This window comes from Tamandua tetradactyla, chromosome 2, assembly GCF_023851605.1.
Source record: "Tamandua tetradactyla isolate mTamTet1 chromosome 2, mTamTet1.pri, whole genome shotgun sequence".
NCBI lineage: Eukaryota > Metazoa > Chordata > Mammalia > Pilosa > Myrmecophagidae > Tamandua > Tamandua tetradactyla.
The window spans coordinates 81,220,784-81,243,659 of record NC_135328.1 but is presented as its reverse complement, the minus strand read 5'-3'; the positions used below and the strand labels follow the sequence as shown (position 1 = coordinate 81,243,659).

The 22,876-nt window shown below is 46.0% G+C and overlaps 1 long non-coding RNA gene across 1 annotated transcript in view; it reads left to right on the top strand.

Annotated features, from left to right (window-relative positions):
- LOC143660941 (uncharacterized) overlaps window positions 1-9,790 on the top strand; it is a 29,507-nt gene extending 19,717 nt beyond the window's left edge. Inside the window, exons 2-3 of the long non-coding RNA XR_013164338.1 lie at window positions 8,986-9,119; window positions 9,412-9,790. This is a non-coding gene — a long non-coding RNA (uncharacterized LOC143660941). The remainder of the gene's footprint in view (window positions 1-8,985; window positions 9,120-9,411) is intronic.
- Window positions 9,791-22,876: the final 13,086 nt, after the last annotated feature.

Genomic DNA, 22,876 nt, shown 5'->3' with positions numbered 1-22,876 from the left:
CCTGAAATCAAGCCCTAGCAACTGGAATGCAGAGTTCTTAACCACCATCTTGGGATACTAATGAGACCACATCTTTTTTAATTCTCTGGTTAAAACTGATTTGAGCCCCCTCAATCTTGGGAGAGTAGAAAGCTCCATACTTCTGTTGGAGCCTCTCCAACTCAGTCCAAAGGGATCAGTGGACTTCTAAAGTCCACATCATGGGTGAAATAGAGGCTTCGACGAGACCTCTCCTACTCCTGATTTCCTACTGTTATTTAGCTACCTACTGCCACAGTGGAAAGTTGGCCCTGCAAGTTTGGTGCCATCTTTGTCCCCTGCTGCCATGAGATGCTGCTTGTCATGGCTCTTTCCTGTCACTGAATGAGTGGCCCTGCTTCCGGCTGAAGACACTGCAGCTTCGTTACACGTATGTTATCTTATTTTATTCTCACAATGTTCTTGTGGGATGAGGAATTTTCTTCACATCAGAAATGAGAAAACCAAGGCCTAGAGAGGCTAAATAACTGACTGCATTATATATATTAGTTCTTTGTTACTTCTGAAATGAAGTATTTGCTTTCCAGACCTATTTTTTTTTTTGGTGTTAAAATATTCCTGAGTCGTCTAGGGGTCTTCCCGCACAGGGGCCAGTCAGTTTTATACTCTGCCCTCTATTTGATCTGCTCCATTACCCCAGCACTAAATCCGTCCTGTTTCACTTTACAAATTCTGTTCCTTTATTCCCCCCACCGCCACCCCCATCAGAGTTACATTTTGAGAGGTCGTTAAAATGCAGAGTGAGCATGTCCCATCAAAACGCTTTTTCTTTTCAAACAGAGCGTGAGCCTTTCCAGATTCCTTTCTCCCATCACCCCTCTCGCCATCCAGCCGCACTTAAGTCCCCCGCTGACAGGTAGACTTCCCCTAATATCACCCTCCCCGGCCAAGAATATTCTATGCACGCATTGTTACTGGAATGGTAGCATTTGAAAAGTCTTTACATCCTGAGTCTAATATCCACGGAATATTTCTTTTCAGAGTTGCAAGTGGACAAAGTCTACCCGAGGAGTATAAGTTCTGAAGATCATAGAATTTCAGTGCTGGAAGGCTTCTCTGAGACCTGCAAGGCAGCTCTGTCCTGGACATATAAGGAACCTAAAGCCCAAAGAACTCAGGGGACCCGACCAATGTGACCCACTAACTCAGGCCTGGACCGGAGCCCAGGCCTGCTGACTTCTCACATCTCTTTTCACCTCCTTGCCTCGTGATAGCCTCTGCCTGGGAGGTTTGGTGTGGAGAGTATGATGAACAGAGAACAGCCTGGGGGCAGGGGGGCCAGTTGGGGTTTACATCCCACCTCTGTCACTTCTGCACTCTATGACCTTGAGCAAGTGACTGAACCTGCCTGAGCCTCAGTTTCTGATCATCATTGTAGGTTTGTTTTGAGGACGCGAGGAGTCAGTAAGATGATGTACATAAAAAACATAATAGGATACATGCCATATGATATAGGTCAAGAAATAGTTGCGCCTCTTCTCTCTCCTTGAAGCTCCGAAATTCTCCAAGGAGCAACGTTCTAGGCAGCTTGCCTCCTAAATGTACTCCTTCTCCGCCCACGAGGACAGCAGCTACTATTTGTCAAGAAGGCTGGATCTGCAAATGCGTGTGGGGCCAGAGAGCTGCCCCTGTGGCTCTGACCCCTGCAGAAGTCCTTGAGTGGCTGCCTCCCCAACGTGGCTGCACTATGTCACTTCATGGATTTTAGAGGGATGGTTTGTTGCTGTTGCTGTTTTTTAATAACTTTATGTGCGTGCACACATGTGCATGTTTGCATATATATGAATTAAAGAATTGTTTCAAAATTCTTCCACCATAAGATTTTTGGACCAATAGATGAGTATAAATCTGGATATCTCCTCTCCTTGGCATTCTGCCTTTCATAAAATGGCTATTTTCAATGTTTTGCCTATTATCATTCTCTTTTAGTCTCAGGGCTAAGCTGGTCTCTGTCATAGGGGAGGGGGGTTGGCACTGGTTCCCAGCACCAGCAGGCTGTTGACGTCCTTTTCCTGTCTTCTGTAGCATACCCCCCTCTTTCTTGGGAGCTCAGTATGCTTTTTCAAAGTACACTCAAGAGGCCTTCGCACCTTTGAGTGCACGCAGATGTAGCCTCTTCTCCAGGGGCCACCCGCAAGCCCAGGGTGGTGGAGGTTGGTCCTGAAACAGACTTGGCAGTCAGCAACCAGAGCACTGCTGGAGGCGGTGAAGAGAGAAACCCATTGCCCTGTCAGCCTGAGCAAGGGACTATCTGCAAGTCAGGAAAAGAACATAGTACATCACTACGCAGGTGTGAGAGCTACTTTTGCGCAAGTGTGCACGGAGCCCAGTGACGGCGCCCAGAGTCTGTGTCAGTGTGGAGGGTCAGTGAGTGCTCACCAAGGAGTCATGGTTATGGTGAAATCTCAAAGATTAGTAGGAGCTCAACAGCTGGATGGGGAGGGGTATTCCAGGCATGGGGAATCCCTGCAAACACCTTTGTGTTCCTTAAAGATTTCTCTTCTCCTGCCTCCTTGAATGCTCTTCCGATTCCTTGGTGTCTGGTGTTTGACTTTTGCTCTTCCCCCTAAAACAGAAGGAAGAGCAAAAAGGGTAAGGAGTAACTATGGGACAGCTGTCTTTAAGGTTCCAAATACACACAATTAAATGAGCCATTTAAAAACCTCCCCAGGGAGCTGCTGGGTGGTGGAAAACCTTCCAACCCAGACCTGGGGGTGAGGCTCATTCATATGGCAAAAGCATCAAAACTAAGCAACAATCAGTCTCAGTGATATTCATCGAATGCTGACCTTATAGCCTGGTGGTTATGAAGGTGGGCTATGACACTTACCAGTTCTGTGACCTTGAACAAGTAACTTAACACCCCCGCCTCGCCCCCCACCGACTTAGTCTTCTCACCTGTAAAATAGGAATGCTACTGGTTCCTGCCTCATAGAGTTGTTGGAAGGATTAGTGGGTTAGTGCGGCAGGCAGAACAACAGCCCTGCAAGATGTCCACATCCAAGCCCCTGGAAACTGTAAATATATTACCTGACTTGGCAAAAGGACCTTGCATGTGTGATTAAATTAGGGATCTTGAGGTGGGAAGATTATCTTTGATTATCTGAGTGGGCCCAAGGTAATCACAGGGCCCTTACAAGAGGGAGGCAGGAGGGTCAAGGTCAGAGAGAGATGTGAAGCAGAGGTTGCAGTGGTGCCCTTTGAAGATGGAGGAAGGGGCCAGGGGCCAAGGAATGCAGTGGCTGCTAGAAGCCGGGAAAGGCAAGGGACAGATTCTTCCTGAGAGGCTCTGGAAGAAACACAACTCTGTCGACATCTTGATTTTACCCCAGTGTGACCTGTTTTGTACTTCTCATCTTCTGAACTGTATGACAATAAATGTGTGGGCAAGCCATTAAGTTTGGGGTAATTTGTCACAGCCGCAATAGGAAACTAATACGATTAAATTATGTAGAGTACTCAGAATAGAGCCTCGTGCATACAGAGAGCTTCCTAAGTGTTGCTGGTTATCATTGTTCATTCTTTCCACCAGGTTTTGCGTTAGGTACAGGGGAGGGGCAGTGGGGGAGACCAATCACACAAAGTTCCTGACATCATGGAGTTTATATTCAAGTAGAGGGGGCAGAACCTAAATAAAGCAGCAAACATATAATATAACTGCCATGGAGAGAAAGAAAAGAAAGGGGGCGAAGCCAAGGGGCTGCTGCTGTGGGAGTGGGGGCACCTGCTATCTTTGGGGCCCACAGGGAAGGCTTCTCTGAAGAGGCGACGTCTGAGCAGACACCTGGAAGCAGGGAGGGACGGGGGCATATGGACTCTTGAGAGAGGGGCCACCCTGACGGACAGAGCCACAAGTGCAATGCCCAAGTCAGGATCAGCAGGGAAGCCTGCGTGGTGTGAGAGGGGCGGGGAGGTCAGAGAGGCAGTAGGGGCGGGCCAGGCCATGCTAAGGCCCTGGGGTGAGAGGGGCGGGGAGGTCAGAGAGGCAGTAGGGGCAGGCCAGGCCATGCTAAGGCCCTGGGGTGAGAGGGGCGGGGAGGTCAGAGAGGCAGTAGGGGCAGGCCAGGCCATGCTAAGGCCCTGGGGTGAGAGGGGTGGGGAGGTCAGAGAGGCAGTAGGGGCAGGCCAGGCCATGCTAAGGCCCTGGGGTGAGAGGGGCGGGGAGGTCAGAGAGGCAGTAGGGGCGGGCCAGGCCATGCTAAGGCATTGGGATTTTACTCCGAGTGGGAGGACGACAGGGTTTGGAGCAGGGCGAAACAGAATGTGGCTTTCATTTGAAAGGATCAGAGGTCCCCAGTGGGCTGGGCGTGACTGAGTGGCATGAGCCTTAGCAGTGAGGGACTATCCTAAACCCTCGGGATCCTGGCCGACCCAGCTCTAAAGGCCAGGAGGTCAGGTGACAACCCAGACCACCAACACCTCCCCCCCCCCCCCCCGATTTCCAAACCCCCCTCGACCTTGGGTAGGAGGGGGCGGGTGGAACCACCCTGGCAGAGAGCCATCCCTAATGTGGGAGTGAGGGGTGAGAACAGAATCAGAGAAACCAGTTAGAGGCCGGCGCAGGCGCCCAGGGAGAGAGGACAGCGGCTGGGTCAGGTGGCTGCTCTGGGGAAGGCAGAACTTACGGGATTTGATGATGAACCAGATGTTACAGAAAGAAGGGGGCAAGAGGAGTCTAGATTTTTGGCTTGAGCAATTAGAGGAACAGAGCTATCATACAGAAAGGGGGAAAACTGCAGGCGAAGCAGGGATTTTCATTGTTTATTTCTTGGAGGGGGTAAATGTACATTAATTACATTTGATTTCAAGAAGCTCAGAGGAGATATTCAGATAGAGAAATGAGTCTTGCGTTCAGGGGACAGGTCCAGGGATAGAAATTGGGGGAGGGGGTCTCAAGGCTTTCAAGAGTTTGCTGAAATACCCTAGGGAGAGAGCCATAAGCAGAACAAGCTCCAAAGGCAGAGCCCAGGGCCCTGGACTTCAGAGTTCAGGGAAAGAAGGAGGACTCAGCAAAGGGGGCGAAAAGGAGCAGCCAGTGCATTAGGAAGAGACTGAGCAGGGGGAAAGTTCTGGAAGCTTGTTGGTGAGTTCTCATCAGCTACTCACATCGCCCTGGGAAGCACCTGGTAAATTGCAGAAAGAATGTTCTGCAAGGGCATACTCCTTCAGCTTTAGCTTTCGGCAAATGAAACGTGTAATTTCATGATGATTATCCTTATTTTGCAGCATGTTGCCATTAGTTAGTGTCTGCCAAACCCAGCCCTAAAGTAGTGGGAGATGGATGTTAGGATGTGAGATGACACACGCATGGCCTCCACCGTTTTCCGGGGCTCAGGAAGGAAGAGAAGCCACCACTGGGTCAGGTCCATTATTCCTGGATATTGGTCTAATGTTTCTGGATTATGTGTATGTTCCTAGAGAGTGCTGTCAAATGAAGCAATTTCTTTGGCCATTTTCAAAGCTAACAAATGCCATAAACTTGATAATTTACTTTGGTTTTATGGTACTATATTATTTTTTAGTTTAAACATATACTATCTATGTGCCTAACAATAAGGGAATGTACCTCTACCTGATAAAATATTCTGCAACCATTAAAAGCGATGCTTTCAAAAAGCAGATAATAGCATGGAAGAATACTTTTATTTTAAAATTTAAAAAGCAGATTATAAAATTGCATATTCATTGGAACACAACCATGTGAACTAAACAAAACAAAACAACTCTGCAGAAAAAAATGCAAAGAATCTAGTAGTGTATTAGTGGTTTTCATTGGGTGGTAGGAACGATAGGAAATTTGTTTATATTTTTCTTGCTTTTACGTAATTTCCAAATTTCTGCAATGAGTATATATTATTTTAGAGCAGTGCTGCCCAATAAACCTTTCTACCGTGATGTAAATATGGTAGCCACCAGCCGCAAATGGCTATGGAGCACCGGGAATGTGGTTTAGTGTCACTGAAGAGCTGGACTTCCTTTAATTTTTTTCAGAACATAACATTTATACAAAGCAAAGAAAGAAAAAAGCAGTAGATCTCAAAAGCACTCTTCGACAAGTAGTTACAGGACAGACCCCAGAGTTTGTCATGGGCTACTATATCATCCTTTCAAATTTTTCCTTCTAGCTGCTCCAGAATATAGGAGACTAGAAGGAATAAATATTTTTTTATCATCACAATCAACTTTTTCTTTCTTTTTTGTGAAAAATGACATATATACAAAAAAGCAATTAATCAAAGCACAGCACAACAATTAGTTGTAGAACAGGTTTCAGAGTTTGGTATGGGTTCCAATTCCACAATTTTAGGTTTTTACTTGTAGCTGCTCTAAGATACTGAAGACTAAAGGAAATATCAGTTTAATAATTTAGCAATCATATTCTTTTGTTAAACCCTACCTTCCCTGTATAACTCTACCTGGAATTTCAATTGTATTAAATTGTTATTTTCTTAGTTTTAATTTAAGTAGCTGTATGAGTTTAGTTATTATATATATATATATATATATATTTTTTTTTTTAACATGGGCAGGCACCGGGAATCGAACCTGGGTCCTCTGGCATGGCAGGCAAGCATTCTTGCCTGCTGAGCCACCGTGGCCCGCCCGTGATTATTGTATGTGACAGTGCATACTGAAAGTGTGAAAAATAACATAGGTGTTATGTGAATTACATCTCAGTAAAGTTGCTAAAAAATGATTCAAGCAATGTGTTTGCTACACCAATGTTTGAAATCTGATTGTAATGTGGGGAGTTAGTCTGGACTTTGTAACAGAGAATATGGACACAGCACAGAAAGCACTCAAGTTTTTATTTTATTTCTCAATAAAAAGTGGTCCAGCATAGAGGCTGACCGTCCCTGAATTCAGTTTTTCCCTAGGAAGAACTAAGCCACACGTTTATGTGATGGTACTAGTCGGTGTTCGGCAACAACTTCTGCTATTAGGAATAACATTACTTCTGTACACGTCTTGACTTTGCCAGAAGTTGAAACCACTCAGGTAATATTTTTTGAGGTCGGAGCAAAGCGCATTATCTCCACATATAGACGAGTAAAACGAGGCACGCAAAGGTTCAGCTCTCAAAGTCATGTGACAAGAAAACAAAAGCCTCTTCGTTCTTGCAGCCCAGAGGGTTTTATTATCCTTCACAATGTGGAGAGAACAGTTTTGGATAAACTGCTGTGGAAAGGGGACTTCCCCAGTGAATGGGAAAGAATTGTTGTTTCTGGTTAAGTTCTTTAAGTGAAGTTTGTTTGTGTTAGGTTTTCTGGCTTCTGGAATGGTCTTAAGATTAATTCTCAGAAGGCAGGGTCCTGGGCATGTATCAAAGGTCACCCTTTATCTGGCCAGATTTGTGTCTTCATGCTTTCTATGGGAATGCCAAGAAAAAAACCCTTGTCTTTTCATGTGCATTTACTCTCGACCCCCAGCCTCACAGGCCTGTTCCCCTTCCTTCCCTCCACCCGACATGGGGTAATTCCACATTTGGCAATTTAGAAAGATTTATGAAGGTGCCAAGCTCTCCTTGGAGAATGTTCCCTAGGCGGCTGGGCCGCGTGGACACGGTATTGGAGGGCCGCAGGTGAACAGGGCTGCACCCTCCTCACCCCTCCCCACGGCATCTGGGTGGCCCCGAGCGTTTGCTGAGAGCAGCAGGCAGCGGTGCAATTTAACACAGATGAATCCAGTGAATGTTTTCAAACCTAAAGTCTCAATCCTCTTTGGTTCAAGTTCTAGGGAAAACTTGGCGCCAGTTGTGATTTAAAAAAAATAATAATAATAAAAAATTGGTTCCCCCTTCTGTCAGTACCGCCAAGAAATATTCATATGAGTAGGACCATCCAAAAAAATGAAGAGTAGCTCTTTTCCAAGACAGATCTCTGGAACTCTCTCTCTCTCCCTTGCTCAGAACCACTTCCTCTCCTCAAATCTCACTTTAAAACCTTCCTGTTTGCTTTAGCCTATTACTAACTCAGGCTCCATTCATCTTTCTTTCCTCTCTCCCCAAGACCACATCCTTCCACTCTCCCCTCACCATCCACCGTGAGAACCCTCGCCTGCCTTTTACCTCCCTCCATTTTTCAGCGCCTGTGCCTGACACTCAGCTTTGGCAGTCTGCACCCCAGGGCTCCTGGCCGGCCCGTCTGTGTCACCCTCGCCCTGTCCACTCATATTTGCAGAGTGTAAGGGCTTTCTCCGCCTGGGTGCCTGCTCCTGTCCTTTGCTCTAGGAGGAGGAGGTAGTGGATTTCAGTGGTCCTTCTGCCTAAAGAAACTCTTTGCACACTGTATTTTACAAGTTACAGACTCAGAAACTTGAGAAGCAGAGCACAGAAAGACTTCGTAATAGACCTGCCCAGATACTAAGTCTTTGCTGGATTTCTCTTGGGATACTTCTGGTAAAGCCTGGAGGAAAGATGGGAATAAAACAAAGGCCCAACTGGAGCTGTTGTTTTGCCTCCAGAATAGAGTTATAATTGTTTCAACTGAGCTTCTTATTTCCCTCAAGTAATGAGGAAATAAGCAAAGTTCTAAGGCAGGATTGACCCTGGGAAAATAATCCCAGCGTAAGCTCAAGTGTTTGAATTCTTTTTTGTTGTTTAAGGTATACATGCCATGTTTTCTAACGAGTGTGGCTTCAACTCTGCTGTCTTTACAATGGGCAAGCTGTGGGTTTCCCACAGTGAATCCCTCCCCTCCACCCCAGGATGGAGTCTTCTCCCACAGACATGAGGGCAGGTCCGCCCGTTCCTGCTCCAAAGAAATGCTTCCAGGACCAAGCATTCTGCATTCGATCTGATGGATCACGTGCTTGTCCCCACTTTTGATCTTATCACAATAATATCAGCTGCCAGTTTTATATCACATTATTATTTCCAAGGCATGGTCACATTTATTATGTGAAGTACCTAAGGCAGGAATTAATATACCTATTCTACACTCACAGGGCTCAGGCCGGCGTGACTTCCTAAGAGGGCGGAGCTGGTGAGCTGGTGTCCACGTGAAACTTCTAGACGAATCACAACCCAACCAGAAGCAGCCCAGCTGAGCATGCCAGCACCTGGAGAAGGATTCCACGTGGTGGGTAACGCAAGCTGCAGTTAGAATTGGCTAACTGGGACCCAGAATTATGCCTGTGATTAAGCCAACCTCAGACTAAGTCTGGAGCTGTTAGTCCAGCTTTTCTATCTGTTCGCTAGAAAAACAGATAATAAAGAGCATAGTTAAAAATAGACAACTAGAAAAACAGAAAACGAGTGCCCAACCTCCCTTTCCTAGCTTTTAAAAGATATGTACATATATAGAGATGACATAAATATATTGGAAATACGTAACTTTTATTTAATTGTGTATTCATTTTCCTCTTTTTCAGGCTTTTGATATCCGGATGCTGTCCGAAGGGTAACAACTTACCGCGCACTCAGATGGCGATGCAGGGCCAGTTCATGAGACCCTGCACAGGTGTGACAGATGATTCGGGGATAGAGAGAGAGTCGTTAGCATTGGCTCTGGGGCCATGGAAGTGGGGCAGAGCAAAAGGGGAGGATGGCTGTGAAGGGCCTTCAGCGCTGTGTCCACGCTGCACCTGGGAACGGGGACTTGGGAGCTTGCTGACGTGTTTATTTGGTGTGAGGTCAGCAGCAGCTCTGAGGGCGACAACATGATCTCCATTAAATAGACCCCTCAGGCCGGTTTGCTGCCAAACAGGGGTGGCGGCCTAATAAATGAGACATTGCTGTCAACTCTCTGTAAACGGCCAATGTGTTCACTTGTGGATTATTCAGCCTCTTCCTTGCCCTCTCGTTTTCTAATGCTTCTTTCAGATGAAAAGCAAAGGAAAAGAGATTTGATTTCTGCGTTTATTAACCACACCATCAGAACATTTTGTGGAGGAGAAGGAAGTTAAAATTGCTGGAGCAAGTTAGAAAAAACAATTCTAGTTATAGACATTGTCTAGTAGACATTTTCTACTAGAAAAGACCTGAACTTCAGAGTAGACCACAAATGAGTATCAATTAATACCACAACCCTCTTTTCAAAGGCCAATGCAAACTGAAGATGTGTTTCATGCAAGAGCAGTTGTTCTTGCCATCAGGTTTTCACTTGTCATCCTTTCATCGGTCATAGCCAGGCCTGGGAAAGTCCCTGGGAAGTCCTCTCCAATGCAGTGCCCGCAGCAGCTCCATTTGAGTGTGATTCTGTTGGGTCTGGTAAGATTTTTTGACTTTCAAGTTGCCTTTATCACAACATGGTTCTTCCTGGAGTGAGGAAATAGCCTGGTGCCCTGAGAGAGAGGGAAGCAGACTGGGAGATAGGATTGTGGGTTCCAGCTCTAGCTCTGCCACTCCTAACCAGTTGGCTGTAGCTGCTCCTGTCATTTCCCCTGTCTCCACAGGGCTGTAGCTGCTCCTGTCATTTCCCTTGTCTCCACAGCTCCACCAGTAAAATGGAATGCTATAAGGATGATATAAGTGATAGCATCTGGCATTAGGCATTTAAGTGCTTGAGAAATTATTCCTGTCTGTCTGCCTGCCTCAGTTCTCCATCAGTAAAATGAGGGCTTGGACTGTTCTGAGGGCCATTCAGCTCGAACGCTGTGTAGTTATGTTGGCAACACCTTAAAAAGACTCAACATTCCAGTAAGTGCTCACTTATTATATTCCATCCAATTGTTACCGTGCTGTGGTTTTTGACCTTGTGTTATGATTGTTCTTTACCCTGATCCTGATTTTTAATTGAAAATTTATGTATTTTTTAGCTTTTGTTCTAAGTTGTCACAAGTACTTTGTAGAAAAAGCAAAAAAAGACTATATGAAAGAATGCATTAGCTAGAAGCCAGGAAATAGTAATAATAATAATTTTCATTGTGTTTACTATTGTTATTATAACTGCTATTATTGAGTTATCTGAGGAACCATGCTAAGTACTTTATAAACATGGGGTCATTTAATCCTCGCAACAAACACTGTGAAGGCATAATTATTACCTCTCCTTTATAGATGGGGAAACTAAGTCTTAGAGAGATCAAGTAACTTGTCCACAGTCACAAAACAAGTGAGTAGCAGACTCTGGCCACAAATCCAGGACTGGCTAATTCAGAGCAGTGATGTACTGACAGATTGGCTCTCAAAAAGAAACAAACCCAAAAAAGCCCTGATTTTAACTGTTTTAATTTTCTTGGCTGCTCAAGCAAATACCGTGCAATAGATTGGCTTAAACAATGGGAATCTATTAGCTCATGGTTTTGAGGCTGGGAAAAAGTCCAGATCAAGGTATCATGATGCTTTCTTCCCACAGACTGGCATTCTGGAGCTGGTAGCTGGTGACCCTTAGTTCTGTTATCCTGTGTCACGCGGCAATGCACATGGCAGCCTCTCGTGGCCTCTCCATTCTTTCCCGGGTTTCATTGACCTTCAGCTTCTTGCTTCTCATGACTTTCTCTCTTTCTGTTGAGTTTCGTTCTGATTATAAAGGACTCCAGTCATAGGGTTAAGGCCCATCTTGATTGAGTTGGACCACATCTCAACTGAAGTAACCTCATCAAAAGATTCTACTTGCCCACAGGAATGGATTACATTTAAGACATGTTTTTCCTGGGGTACATATAGCTCTAAACCACCATAATAGCATTTGATATTGTAGTATTTACCATGGTGTAAATGCTCCCACAGTGACTAATTTCAAGTTACCAATCGTTTAAAACCAGTTCAAACTATTTCTGAATATTTAAAAATTGGCCCTTGTCAGCCAGTGGGAACCTGCTCCAAACCACCCCAGAGGAAGCCTGTGTTGAGAACCACTAAGAGACACTGCCTCCCTGCATCCTAGGTAGGAACTTGCGGTTTGGGCCAACCGCTAAACTATCGGGGACCCTCTACTCCTCAGCTTCTCACTGCTTGCTAGACGACGCTGCCGCACGCAGAAAAGGGGCTCGAGCCGGGGGTCTGGGTCCAAGGGGCGCGCGCAGGAGACCTCGCTGCGGGTCTAAAGGACTGGAGGCCGAGTCAATTAAGGCACGAAGCGAGGTAGCTTTATTGTTGGTAGACGCTTATGCCAGGGCCGCCAGAAGCTAAAGACCATGAGGCTTGACCAGCCCTGGATTATATACAGTTTGAGGAGAGGCGGAGTTAGGGTGTGGCCTCCAGGGGAGGGTAGCCAATCACACAGGGAGGACGGATGAGTGACTATGACCATAGAGATGCTGTTCCTGAGTGTACCCATAGCAGAGGATGTTGGGTAGGTGGAGGACTAAGGAGAAGGCCAATAGGGTTAGAGAGACAAGGCTGCATCATCACTAGTCGCTGGTGAGGCTTGTAATTCAGAGGCTTAGAAGAACCGGAGGTGCCAAAATGGCGAGGGAGGGAGAGAAAGAGACTAAGCCACCAGGCCAAGAATAAAATTATGCCACAGGAACTGAGGCTGATAAAGAAGAGACCAGAAAGGGGAGGTGGTCACAGTCAGAGAAAGTGAAGAAATGACTCATTCATTCATTCATTCATTCCGAAAAGGCTTACTGAGTACCGGTGGTATGTGCTTGGAATACAGGCATGTGTAAGGTGGGCAGGGCATCCACGCCTAAAGAGCTTGGAGTGTGGGGATGAGAGAGACATATAAACAAATACTGAACACATCATTTAATAGAGGCATGTATAAGAGTCCGGGGAGTCCCAGGTGAAGGAGGAATTAATTCTGCCCAGTGTGTTTTAAGGGATGGAGTTTGCCGCATTACATGGAGGCTTCCAGGTTGTACAAATTTTGCCTCCTTTTCAATTTATGGAGAGGCTTCCTTCGCTAGAGTGGGGTGCCCAGATTAACACTCTGCATTTTAGAACCAAACAGAGAAAACAAAGCTAGGGCCAAGAGAGGGCCAGTGATACTAAGGCAAGTTCACTTAGGGATGTTGTCGGATTGCCCTCTGTGTCCCAGACACCTACCGCAGAGCAGACACTCAATAAATACTTGTTGACTGACTGATCAAGAAATAATGATTTGTGAGTTTCTTTATAAAAGGTTGTTTGAGGAGAGAAGACTGAAATTAGGTAAGAAAATAAGCAAATTAGGTGGTGATCCCTAAGAATCGAATGGATCATTTTGAGAAATGCTGAGCGGAAGGCAGAGCTCCCGATGCCAAGAGTGGGGCAACATACCCAGGAGCAGGGATTTCTGCAGAAGCAATGGTCTCTGCTGGGGCGCCGGTCTCTCTGAGGGTGAGCTGAGAATGGGGCAGTTGGCCACCCGGCACTCTGAGAAGCAGGAGCCCTGTCATCAGCCTTCACATGTCTTTGGTGAGCTAGGGAATGCCAGGAATTGTTTCTGTTTGAAAGTCTAGTATGGGAGGGGGCACAGGTGGTTCAGTGGTAGAATGCTCGCCTTCCATGCAGAAGACCTGGTGTGATTCCTGGACCAGGCACCCAGAACATAAACAAACACACAAACCAAAAAGTCTAGTATGGGAGAAGGTAAAAGGGAATTAGCACAGTGAAGTTTGGGGACTTGAACGGAATTCATTCACATTTGTTTGCTCTTCTCTTCCCCTGATTATCTGGGAGGAGGCTAAAGTTGTGGAATACCAGGGGCCTGGGACTCTTCCTCCCCAGGGCTGAAACTGTTTTTGTGAGGAGTGCATCTGCAGGTCTGTTTTCTCTGTTATGTTCTTCATGATAATAGCTTATATTTGTAGATGCTTCCTAGTTTACAAAGTCCTTTCCCATAAGTACTTTCACTGAGGGTGTTTGAGAGGGTACAAAGGTCTCCATTTTACTAAAGCAAACAGATGCAGACCCAAAGAAGTCAAATGACCCACCCAAAGTTAAAGCAGAATTCCAGCAGAGCAGGGGCCCCAGGTAGAGACCTGGGCCTTGTCTTCCCAGGTTTCCCTTATGGTGATACCTGCCTCCCGGAGTAAGTCAGTCCCGGCTGAGGCATTACTGCAACTAGAAACCGTCCTTCTTCCTAGCTGAGAACTTCTTTTCCTGTAGTGAAAAATCGAAACTGCCTGCCCCAGTTTCCCACCCACCTCATGACTCGGCAAGCGGTTGCTTTAACTCAGACAAAATTAGGCCACCTCCAACTTAAATGGAGTCCGTTTCCAGAGGAGACCCTGCGTGGAGGCAGCCCTTCCCTGAAAGGCTAACAAAAGCACGCTTTTGTGTGTATTTCACTTGATGGAGAGGAATCCCCAGTGAGGTCATTTTTTCCCCCTGAATTCTCCCAAGTCCAGGATGTATCCACGTTCCCAAGATGTTTTCGGAAGAGCCATTCATCTATGAAGATGGCCCAATGCTCTTCCAGCTCAGCAGACAGGGTATGCAGGAGAGAGGAGGTCGGGGTGAGGTTTGGGGAGTGGGAAGAGAATGAGGGGGATGAAAGCAAAGGAGCAAGATGTGTGAGGAGAAAACAAACGTGCGCAGACAAATGACAGAGGGAAAGGGAAGAGACCCAAGGGTAAGCCCCGACTCTGGGGTCCCATCTGAATTTTCAGCCGATTCTTTCTGGGACCTGTCACGGCCAGCCTGGCAAACTGTCACTTCCCATCACTTGCTGTTCACTGAGGATCTTTGTGTCATCACTGTCATGAAGAAACCTGGCAACTGGCATAGCATTTCCTAGAGCTCTACCTGATCCATCATTATTCACCCCTTATTATCTTAGCAGAGTAGTTACGCTGCTGTCAGAGGAATGGAGACTATGCCACTAAGAAAATTGGCAGTAATTTATTTATCAATTGTTTCTGCATACCACAAAAGCGGCCCTCTACTTTTACAGGCGGGTCTAAGGTATTTGAGAGCCCACGAAGTTCATGGTTTTCCGGTATTCTAAGTTCTACTTATGGCCTTTCCTGTATATGACACACAACACCACCCTTGTGGCTTGCAGGCCGTTTTCTTCTTTGCTTTCTTTAGTCACAAATCATCCTGAGGCATCCCTTAAGTGCATTTGTATTGTTAAGTGCACCGGCTTGATTTGGTGTTAATTCAATTTGAGTGCCCTTAATATCTTGTGGGGGTGATGCAATGCAGGCTGCCTGCACCTTGTAAAATCATGTCCCAGGTCTGCCTGGGAGCAAAGCACCTTTCCTAAAGCCATTTACCAAAGTTGCTGATAAAATTTTCATAAGGGAACCTTTTTAGTCTGACCCTATTGTGTTATTCTACCATTAAGTCTCTGAGAACTGAGCTGGCTTCTAGTGACAGCTTATCACATTCTCTAGTATCGCTGCCTGCCTGTAGAGCTATGGGCTGGGTAGAGTGTGAGCACCCTCCCTCCTTCCTTCCCACTTCTTGTCCATTCTGGGAAAAGCTTTCGGGCCAACACCAAGGGGCTAATGTGAGATTGTCTCTCTGTGGGGGCCCGAGAACTGAGCTCTCTTCCTGATGAGCTGGCTCCATCTCACCCTGGAAAGCTTGAGGGATGCTGCCGGTCTGTGCCGAGCCTGGGGGAATGGGCAGGGAGAAGTGAAGGGTGTTCTGAAATGGAGTAGGAGTTACAAAGCACTTTGATTAAAACTCGGTACCAAGTGCAGAATTGATAATGTCACTGCCACTCTCAGACTCAGCTGGAGTTAAAGGATTAGCCAGGTTAGTTGTTTTTGAAATTTTGGAGTTAGAAATAGAGCAACATCACTAAAAAAACAAAACAAAACTCCAAAATTTGGGCTCAGAGGCATCTGGGTTTGCATTTAAGCTCAGTTGCTCACCTGCTTTGTGACTTTGATGAAGTTATTTAATATCTGAGTTTCAGTTTTCTCATCTGTGAAATGGGAATAACAACGCCTACTTCATGAGCTTCTTGTGGTTATTGCGTGGGGTGCTACGTGTGAAGAGCACAGACACACCTATTATGAGCATCTTAGAATCCAGGAGGCCCTCCAAGACCACAGGTGAGAAAGCACGTTCAGAAAGCAAAGAGACTGTCTAGATAGCACAAGATGCGAAAGAAAAAGAGGCAAGTCTAGAAACGTGCTTGTTTCTGTTTACTAAAGCTGCCAGAAAGCAATATACTAGAAATGGATCGGCTTTTAGAAAGGGGCTTTATTAAGTTACAAGTTGCAATTCTAAGGCCATGAAAATGTCTCAGTTGAGACACCAACAAGATACCTTCTCAGGGGAAAGGTAGCTGCATCCAATTTCCTTTGTCACATGGGAAGGCAGATGGTGACATTGCTGTTCCTGTCTCCCAGCTTCTTGTGTCTTCTAGGGCATTTTCCTTTGGCATCTCCAAACGTCTGTCTGAGTTGTCTCCAAACTGTCTCCCTCTTAAAGGTCTCCAGTAAGAGATTAAGACCCACCTTGAATGGGCAGGGTCATATCTCCATGGAAACAACCTAATCAAAATGCACCCCCCCCCCCCCAACAAAAGCCTGCCTCCACAAGATCGGATTAAAAGATCATGACTCTTTTGGGGTACGTAACGGTTTCAGACCAGCACACTGGTCTTCTGACTTGCAGTCTAGACTTCTCTCCACCCTCTCCATGTCTGCCAAGGCGCCAGTCTTTGTTCTCTGCTGATTGGGGTGGGTGGCACCGCTATGGCCCTTGGGAAATCGGGTGGATTCAGGGTGCCCAGGGCCACTTTCCACTTTCTTGTTTATGAGATTTCTTAACTGCAGACTGACCTCTTTTAGGTGATTCTGCCATGTTTTAGGAGCAGGGTTTAAAGAATGGCATAAGCATGCCTGACAGTGTGAACATTGCCTGGCCGTGTGTCTGCCCCTGTAGGTGAGAAAGCATGGTGGTCTTAGAAACAGAAATGGGCCATGCGTTCTCAAAATAAATTATTATTATTATTATTATTATAAAAGAAATACATGCCCATGGTAGAAATAAGAAAATGTTGGTAAAACTCAGATACTGTAGTAAAAGAAAAAGATCACCTGTAATCCTAGCACCTGTACTATGTGGTCATGTGCTGTGTTTCCTTCCAGTCTTTCTTCTATGCCAGCTCACATGCCGTGCTTGCTTCTTCGCTCTCTGCAGTGTATTGTGGAGGTTAAAAGCATAGAATCTTGAACTAGTCAGGGTTCAAATTCTGGCTCCACTACTTACAAGATGTATAATGCTGGACAAGTTATTTGACTTTTCCAACCTTTGATTCCTTACCTTAAAATAAGACTTTGTGTTAGCATCTTCCTCAGAGCATGGTTAAGAGAAGCAAATGAGTGAATCCATGTTAAGACATGGTGCCTGTGATGTAGGAAATACTATACAAAGGTTTTCCTTCTGGATTATTATCATGTACAATAGGAACCTGGCGTATTTTGTAGGACATACAGTTTACATGGCAGTGGTGTCTTCCTTGCTTGGACCCAGCTGTGAGACTGTACCACCTCCTCAAACTGCTCACCTGGACAGGGCCTCCAAGTCAGGCTGGGCCTTTCTCACCTCCAGGCTCCGAGTGCCAGGATCAAATGATGATAATTGTGCTTTCATCTAAAAAGCTGTCTGGCAGAAATAAACACATGCATACATCCCCACTACCTGATTTCTAGTGGATGTTATTTCATCTATTTTACAGGAGGGATCATTAGAACTGATCAAGAACTGAAGCAGTTTTCGTGAGGTCTCTGACAGATGAGATGAACTTTAAGGCTACCGAGAAATGGACACCACATCTATGAATGACAGAGTCACTCCTTGGACCTGGTATATATACTTTCAACATGTGGCATATTTCTCAGGGACTAGAGCCTAGCCATGCTTAAAATTTTTTAATCCTTCTCTCCCTCTCTACATTCACTCTCTGCCCTCCGTACCTGTAACCCCCCTCTCTGTTCCCCCCTTCCCCCTCTTGTTGTAGACCGCCCATTTCCGTAGCTCACCACTAAACCGCAAGCCTTCCTGTTATTCTCTTCACTCCTCTATACCTAACCTAAGCCCTCAGCCTAGCAACTGCCTCCTGCCTTGTGTGATTGGCTGTCCCTTCCTGACGTGTGCGCCCAAGACTCCACCCCTCCCCGAGAGTACTTAAGCCCCTCGCTTACCCCGCTCTGGGTCGTCCGAGCCCCGGGGTCTTCGGACCCCAGACGTCTCACTCCTCGGGTTCCCGGGTGGCCCATCCCGGAGTGTAACAATAAAGCTTAAAACCCGAATCTGGCCTCAGTGAAGACTTTTCTCGCGACCGCCGGCTGGGGAAAGCGCCGGCTCCAGCTTACCCAAGTTAATTCCCGCGAGCTCGCCCCAAACCCACCCAGTGTACCGGTCGCGCGGCCCGGCTGAAGCTATCAGCGGCATCAACACACTAGAGATTTGGGCCTACATGTAGCAAGGGCTAAAGTTGACATCCAAGAGAAAATGCGAGTTTTCAGAAATAGAGGTCGCATGGAAAAACTCTGAGAGTCTCCTTGGGATATGCGTGCATGTGTATGTGTGTGTTACCATTTTGGCATTTTTAAGCATCCTTTTGTGAGATTCAAACATGCTGAGAGTGAAAAATGATCATTTCAAACCAGACTGAGCCAGGTAGGGTCATAAATCAGCAAGGAAGTTCAGAGTCCAGCTTTGTGTGTGAGGGTGTGTGTGTGTGTGTGTGTGTGTGTGTGTGTGTGTGTGTGTGCACGTGTTTATGGAGAGCATATGCACCGAGAAAGTGCCAGCATGTGAGCCTGGCCTGGTGGATGAGAGAAGCAGATGTGGGCCCTCGGAAGGGAGCTGGTTTCTGATGAAATATTGGCTAACGTGCGGGGCACCAAAGGAGAAGAGGTTCTGGTCAAGGAACTGAACTACTTTAGAATTTATAATAGATTAGCTTCTCTGCCCCTTGATCTTCAAGGGTGTTCTGGGAGCTGAGGAGGAGGCATTTCTGCCTTGACTTTCACAGTGAGAGGAAACCTCTGGAACAGTATTCCCAACCTTTCCCTCTGCACAGCCCAAGGCAGGGAGAGCTTATTGCACTCCCGCTCCGGTCATTCGGAGGAGGCTGACAGTGTTTAGGAATGCTGACATGCTTCAAAACATCACACACCAAAAGAACCCACTCACGTTCCCTGAGGGGAGTTGCTGTCGGTCCATCCCGAGCTGAATTTTGACGTTGGAGTGATTGCCACAGCTCCCCCTCCTGCAGCAGACGCACAGACTCCATATTCATTGTGTCTGTCTGCCAGACTCCCCCCTCCCTGTCCATCTGTCTGTCTGTCTGTCTGAATCTCGCTACCTTGCTCTCTAAGGTGAAGGGTGTTTGCTTTCATATAAAGAGGGGTGCTCCAAGATGTTCCAGATGAACGCTGGCAGCAATGTTGCTTTAAACTCCAACGAGCTGAAGAGGCTGGGAAGAAAGAGCGAGGGGTGAAGCCTGGTTTGATGTCTCAGTGCACTGGAGAGGTCATTCATGTAATGTGGCCCCTTGGGGTCCTGGTTAAATCCCAGCTTAGCATCTCCAGCTGAACTGGAGCTGTGAAATCAGCCAAGGAGGGTTTCTGGTGCTGCCTGGACAAACAATAGGTGGGTCAAAGGACAAGGGAGGGGTGGTTCTTTCTTTCATGGAAAAATTACTTGCTGGGAAAGAGGGAAACATATGATGAGCATAGCAGGGAAGTCCAGCCAGGGAAGACCTGGCTCTTACATTACAAAGCCGTTTTCAGAAGCCAGAAGGGAATTTTTATTGCCTGAGAGGCCTGGGGCCTCTACGAAAGGGGTCTGACAAGGTTCTGGAAGGGTATTGTGGTGGGGGGGTGGGGGGCGTTGGGAGTCACGGTTCTGGTGCCACACTGGGATCGAGGAGGGAGGATAGCTGCAGATGGGGCTTGACTGTCCTCAGCCTCACTCTCCATGGCGGGAATGAGATAGAAAGGAAACAAAAGATGCTCCCTTTCTTCTCTAGCCAAGTTCAATGGGGACTCTATGGACCTCACTTTGGCCGTTATGTGGCATTTGTTATAGTTGTGTACCCTATCTCCACCCCCCAGATCCTTAAAACTTTCACCTCTCTTACTGAACCCTCCACCTGCTTCTTGGACTGCATTCTTTCCCTCTTTTTCCCAGAAGTTGCACAACCATTTTTCCTTTAGGGAAGTCTTCTTCCCAGGCCTGCATAGGCTTGGATGGGGAGAACTTGGGATATGTGACCAAGGCCTGGCCAGAGTGATGATTTTAAGGATGGGGCTGTAAGCCAAGTTGGGCCAAACAAACTTAGAATTTCTGTTGGAATATTTGGGAAGAAGTTCTCATTCACCAGGGGTTGATGAGATGAGAGGAGAAGAGCCTGGTACTTCCAGGGTCCACCATGATGAGAAAGTCTGTCTGAGAATGAGACCACTGGAAACAGAAACAGAGCTGGGAGAGGGGTAGAGATGGATTTCTAATGGTAGCATTTCTGTACTCGGATCTAATCAGATCTGCGGTCGGGATTAGCCTCTGACCTTTTCAATTATACAAACCAAGAAATGTTGCTCTTTCGCCTTTATCCAGTTTGAATTTTCTGCTGTTATAAAGCATTATGTCTGTGTGTTAGGTCTACACACATTTTCCTTACATGTATGGCGGTCCCTTTCCTCCTCCTTCAACCTATTGATCTGTGTATTTTTCCCGATGTTGAGACCTCAACCTCCTGTGATTTCTTCTCTCACTTTACCCCCTCAGATTTTCCGCCCATTCTTTTGGTGTCCTCTCTGACTTTGGTGAGAATGGCCCCCACTCTTGCACTGCAGTTATGTTCCTAGGTGAGATATCTATTCCCAGTGTCCAGCCTTCTGCAACACGTTTCCACATGTGCCTCCCACAGCTAGATGAAGTCAATGTCCTATTCTCAATCTTGAGAAGAGGACGCTCCCATTTCAACTTCCTTTCTTTTCTGTTCTGGTACCTTGTCCTCCTAGTTCAAAGTCAGATTTATCTTAAATTCCTTCTCTCCCTCTTATCCCCCATATTGAATCATCCTCCAAATCTTCAAAATTGTGTTTTGTGTATGTTTTTTAACCCCCAGCATCCCTGCCACCACTCTGATCTAAGCTTTTATCTTGATTTTCTCAAAAGCTTCTTAACTGATTTTCTAACATCCATTTCAAATTGTCCCCCCATCCAGCACGCTCCAACTTATTTAACTCCCCCAAGTATCTCTTTCATCTTACAGCCTTAAGAAACTAGAATTCCTCACTGTCACTCACCTCCAAGCCCTTTAGACAGCAGCATCCCATGAGGCATGAGAAATTACAAGAGCAACTTCCTGGAACCCTAATTTTACTCCAAGATTTCCTGAGGTGTGAGAAGGTAAGCATTTTAATTAGGAATTAATTTAAAACACTATTTTTTATTTTAAAACTGGCTGTTCTTTGGTAAAGTGGAATACAAAACTCACATATTTTAAAGATTAAATTCAGATTTCAAAGACATTTCAAGCTTGTACAGGTCCCCTTCCAGTTACTTCCCCAGAACTCTGAGGTTCTTTTTTGCCACCATAGGGTAGAAAAGTTGGAGAACCACCTGCACGTTGAATCAGGTCTAACTTCCTCAATTTGGTGTCTGCCTCAATGGATTATACCTAAATGCCTCCTTTACCCTCACTATTTCCTAGAGTTAGAGGCTCTTTTGCCTTAATTTAAACTCATCACTCTCATTTCCAATCCTGCTTCATGCCTCCCTCTCATTTTCCTAACCATCTCCTCTCTCATCTCCATAAGCTCAAACCATCTGTTTTACACTTGTTTTAGTTTTTAAGTTGCTGGAATGTATATCAGAAACAGAACAGCTTTAAAAAGGGGACTTTATTAAGTTGCAAGTTTACAGTTCTGAGGCCATGAAAATGTCCAAATGAAGGCATCCAGTGAAAGATACCTTGATTCAAGAAAGGCTGATGGGTCCATAACACCTCTTTCAGTTGGAAAGGCACATGGTAACATAGTTTGCTTTCTCTCTTGGCTTCTCATTTCATAAGCATTCCCTGGTGATTTTTTGTGTCTCCAAAGATCTGTGTGGGCTCTCTTGGCTCTAAAGCTTTTTCCAAAATGGTTTCTTCTTAAAGGGCTTCAGTAGCAACCCCACCTTGAATGGATGGAGATGCATCTACACGGGAATCCATCTAATCAAAAGTTACCACCTACAATGGGTGGATCTTATCTCCATGGGAACAATCCAAAAGATCCTTCCCAGCAATATAGAATGAGGATTAAAGGACATGGCTTTTCTGGGGTACACAATAGCTTTACACCAGCACAACACTTCATTGCCAACTCAGAGTGGCCTCTGCCATCTCTTATCTTGCGTAATCTTTGGAATTCATATAAAAGTAGGATTATATACTGGACAAGAGTTGCTCCTCTGCTCAAAATCCACAAAATGCTTCCTCTTATCTAACTGTGGGAAAACGTCAGTCTCCTTAGCATGGCACACTGGCTTTTGTCTGGTCAAGCCTAGGCTTGCCACTTCAGTCTCAGCTCCCCTCATGACTGCTCCTTTATCTTTGTTGTTTGTCCTTTAAGAACAACTGTGGTACCCCCAAAGTGTTGACTTTCACCTCTCTTGGTACCTGCTGCCCTTCCCACCCTCTCCTCTTCTTCTTTTTTCCTTCATCTCAGGCAAATTTTATCTTTGCCAATCCCCCCTGAGGTATCATCCTTCTGAGCAGAACTCCATCTTAGAATTATTTGGAAAGGTCTGCTAACTTCTCTCTCTGTCCATCATATTGGGAGGTCCTCCAGTGCAGAAACTAATCATCTTTGTTTTCCCTTCTCTAATGTTTTTTGGATGAATGAATGCATAGGAAGTATTAGGAGACTTGGGATCTAGTGCATCTGCCTCATGTCACACTACCTTAGGCAAGTCACTTTACCTCTCTAAGTCTATGTGTTATTTCCTAGTCAAATCTGTTTCAGGTTCACAGATCTTTTCTCTGTATTTACTACTTACTTG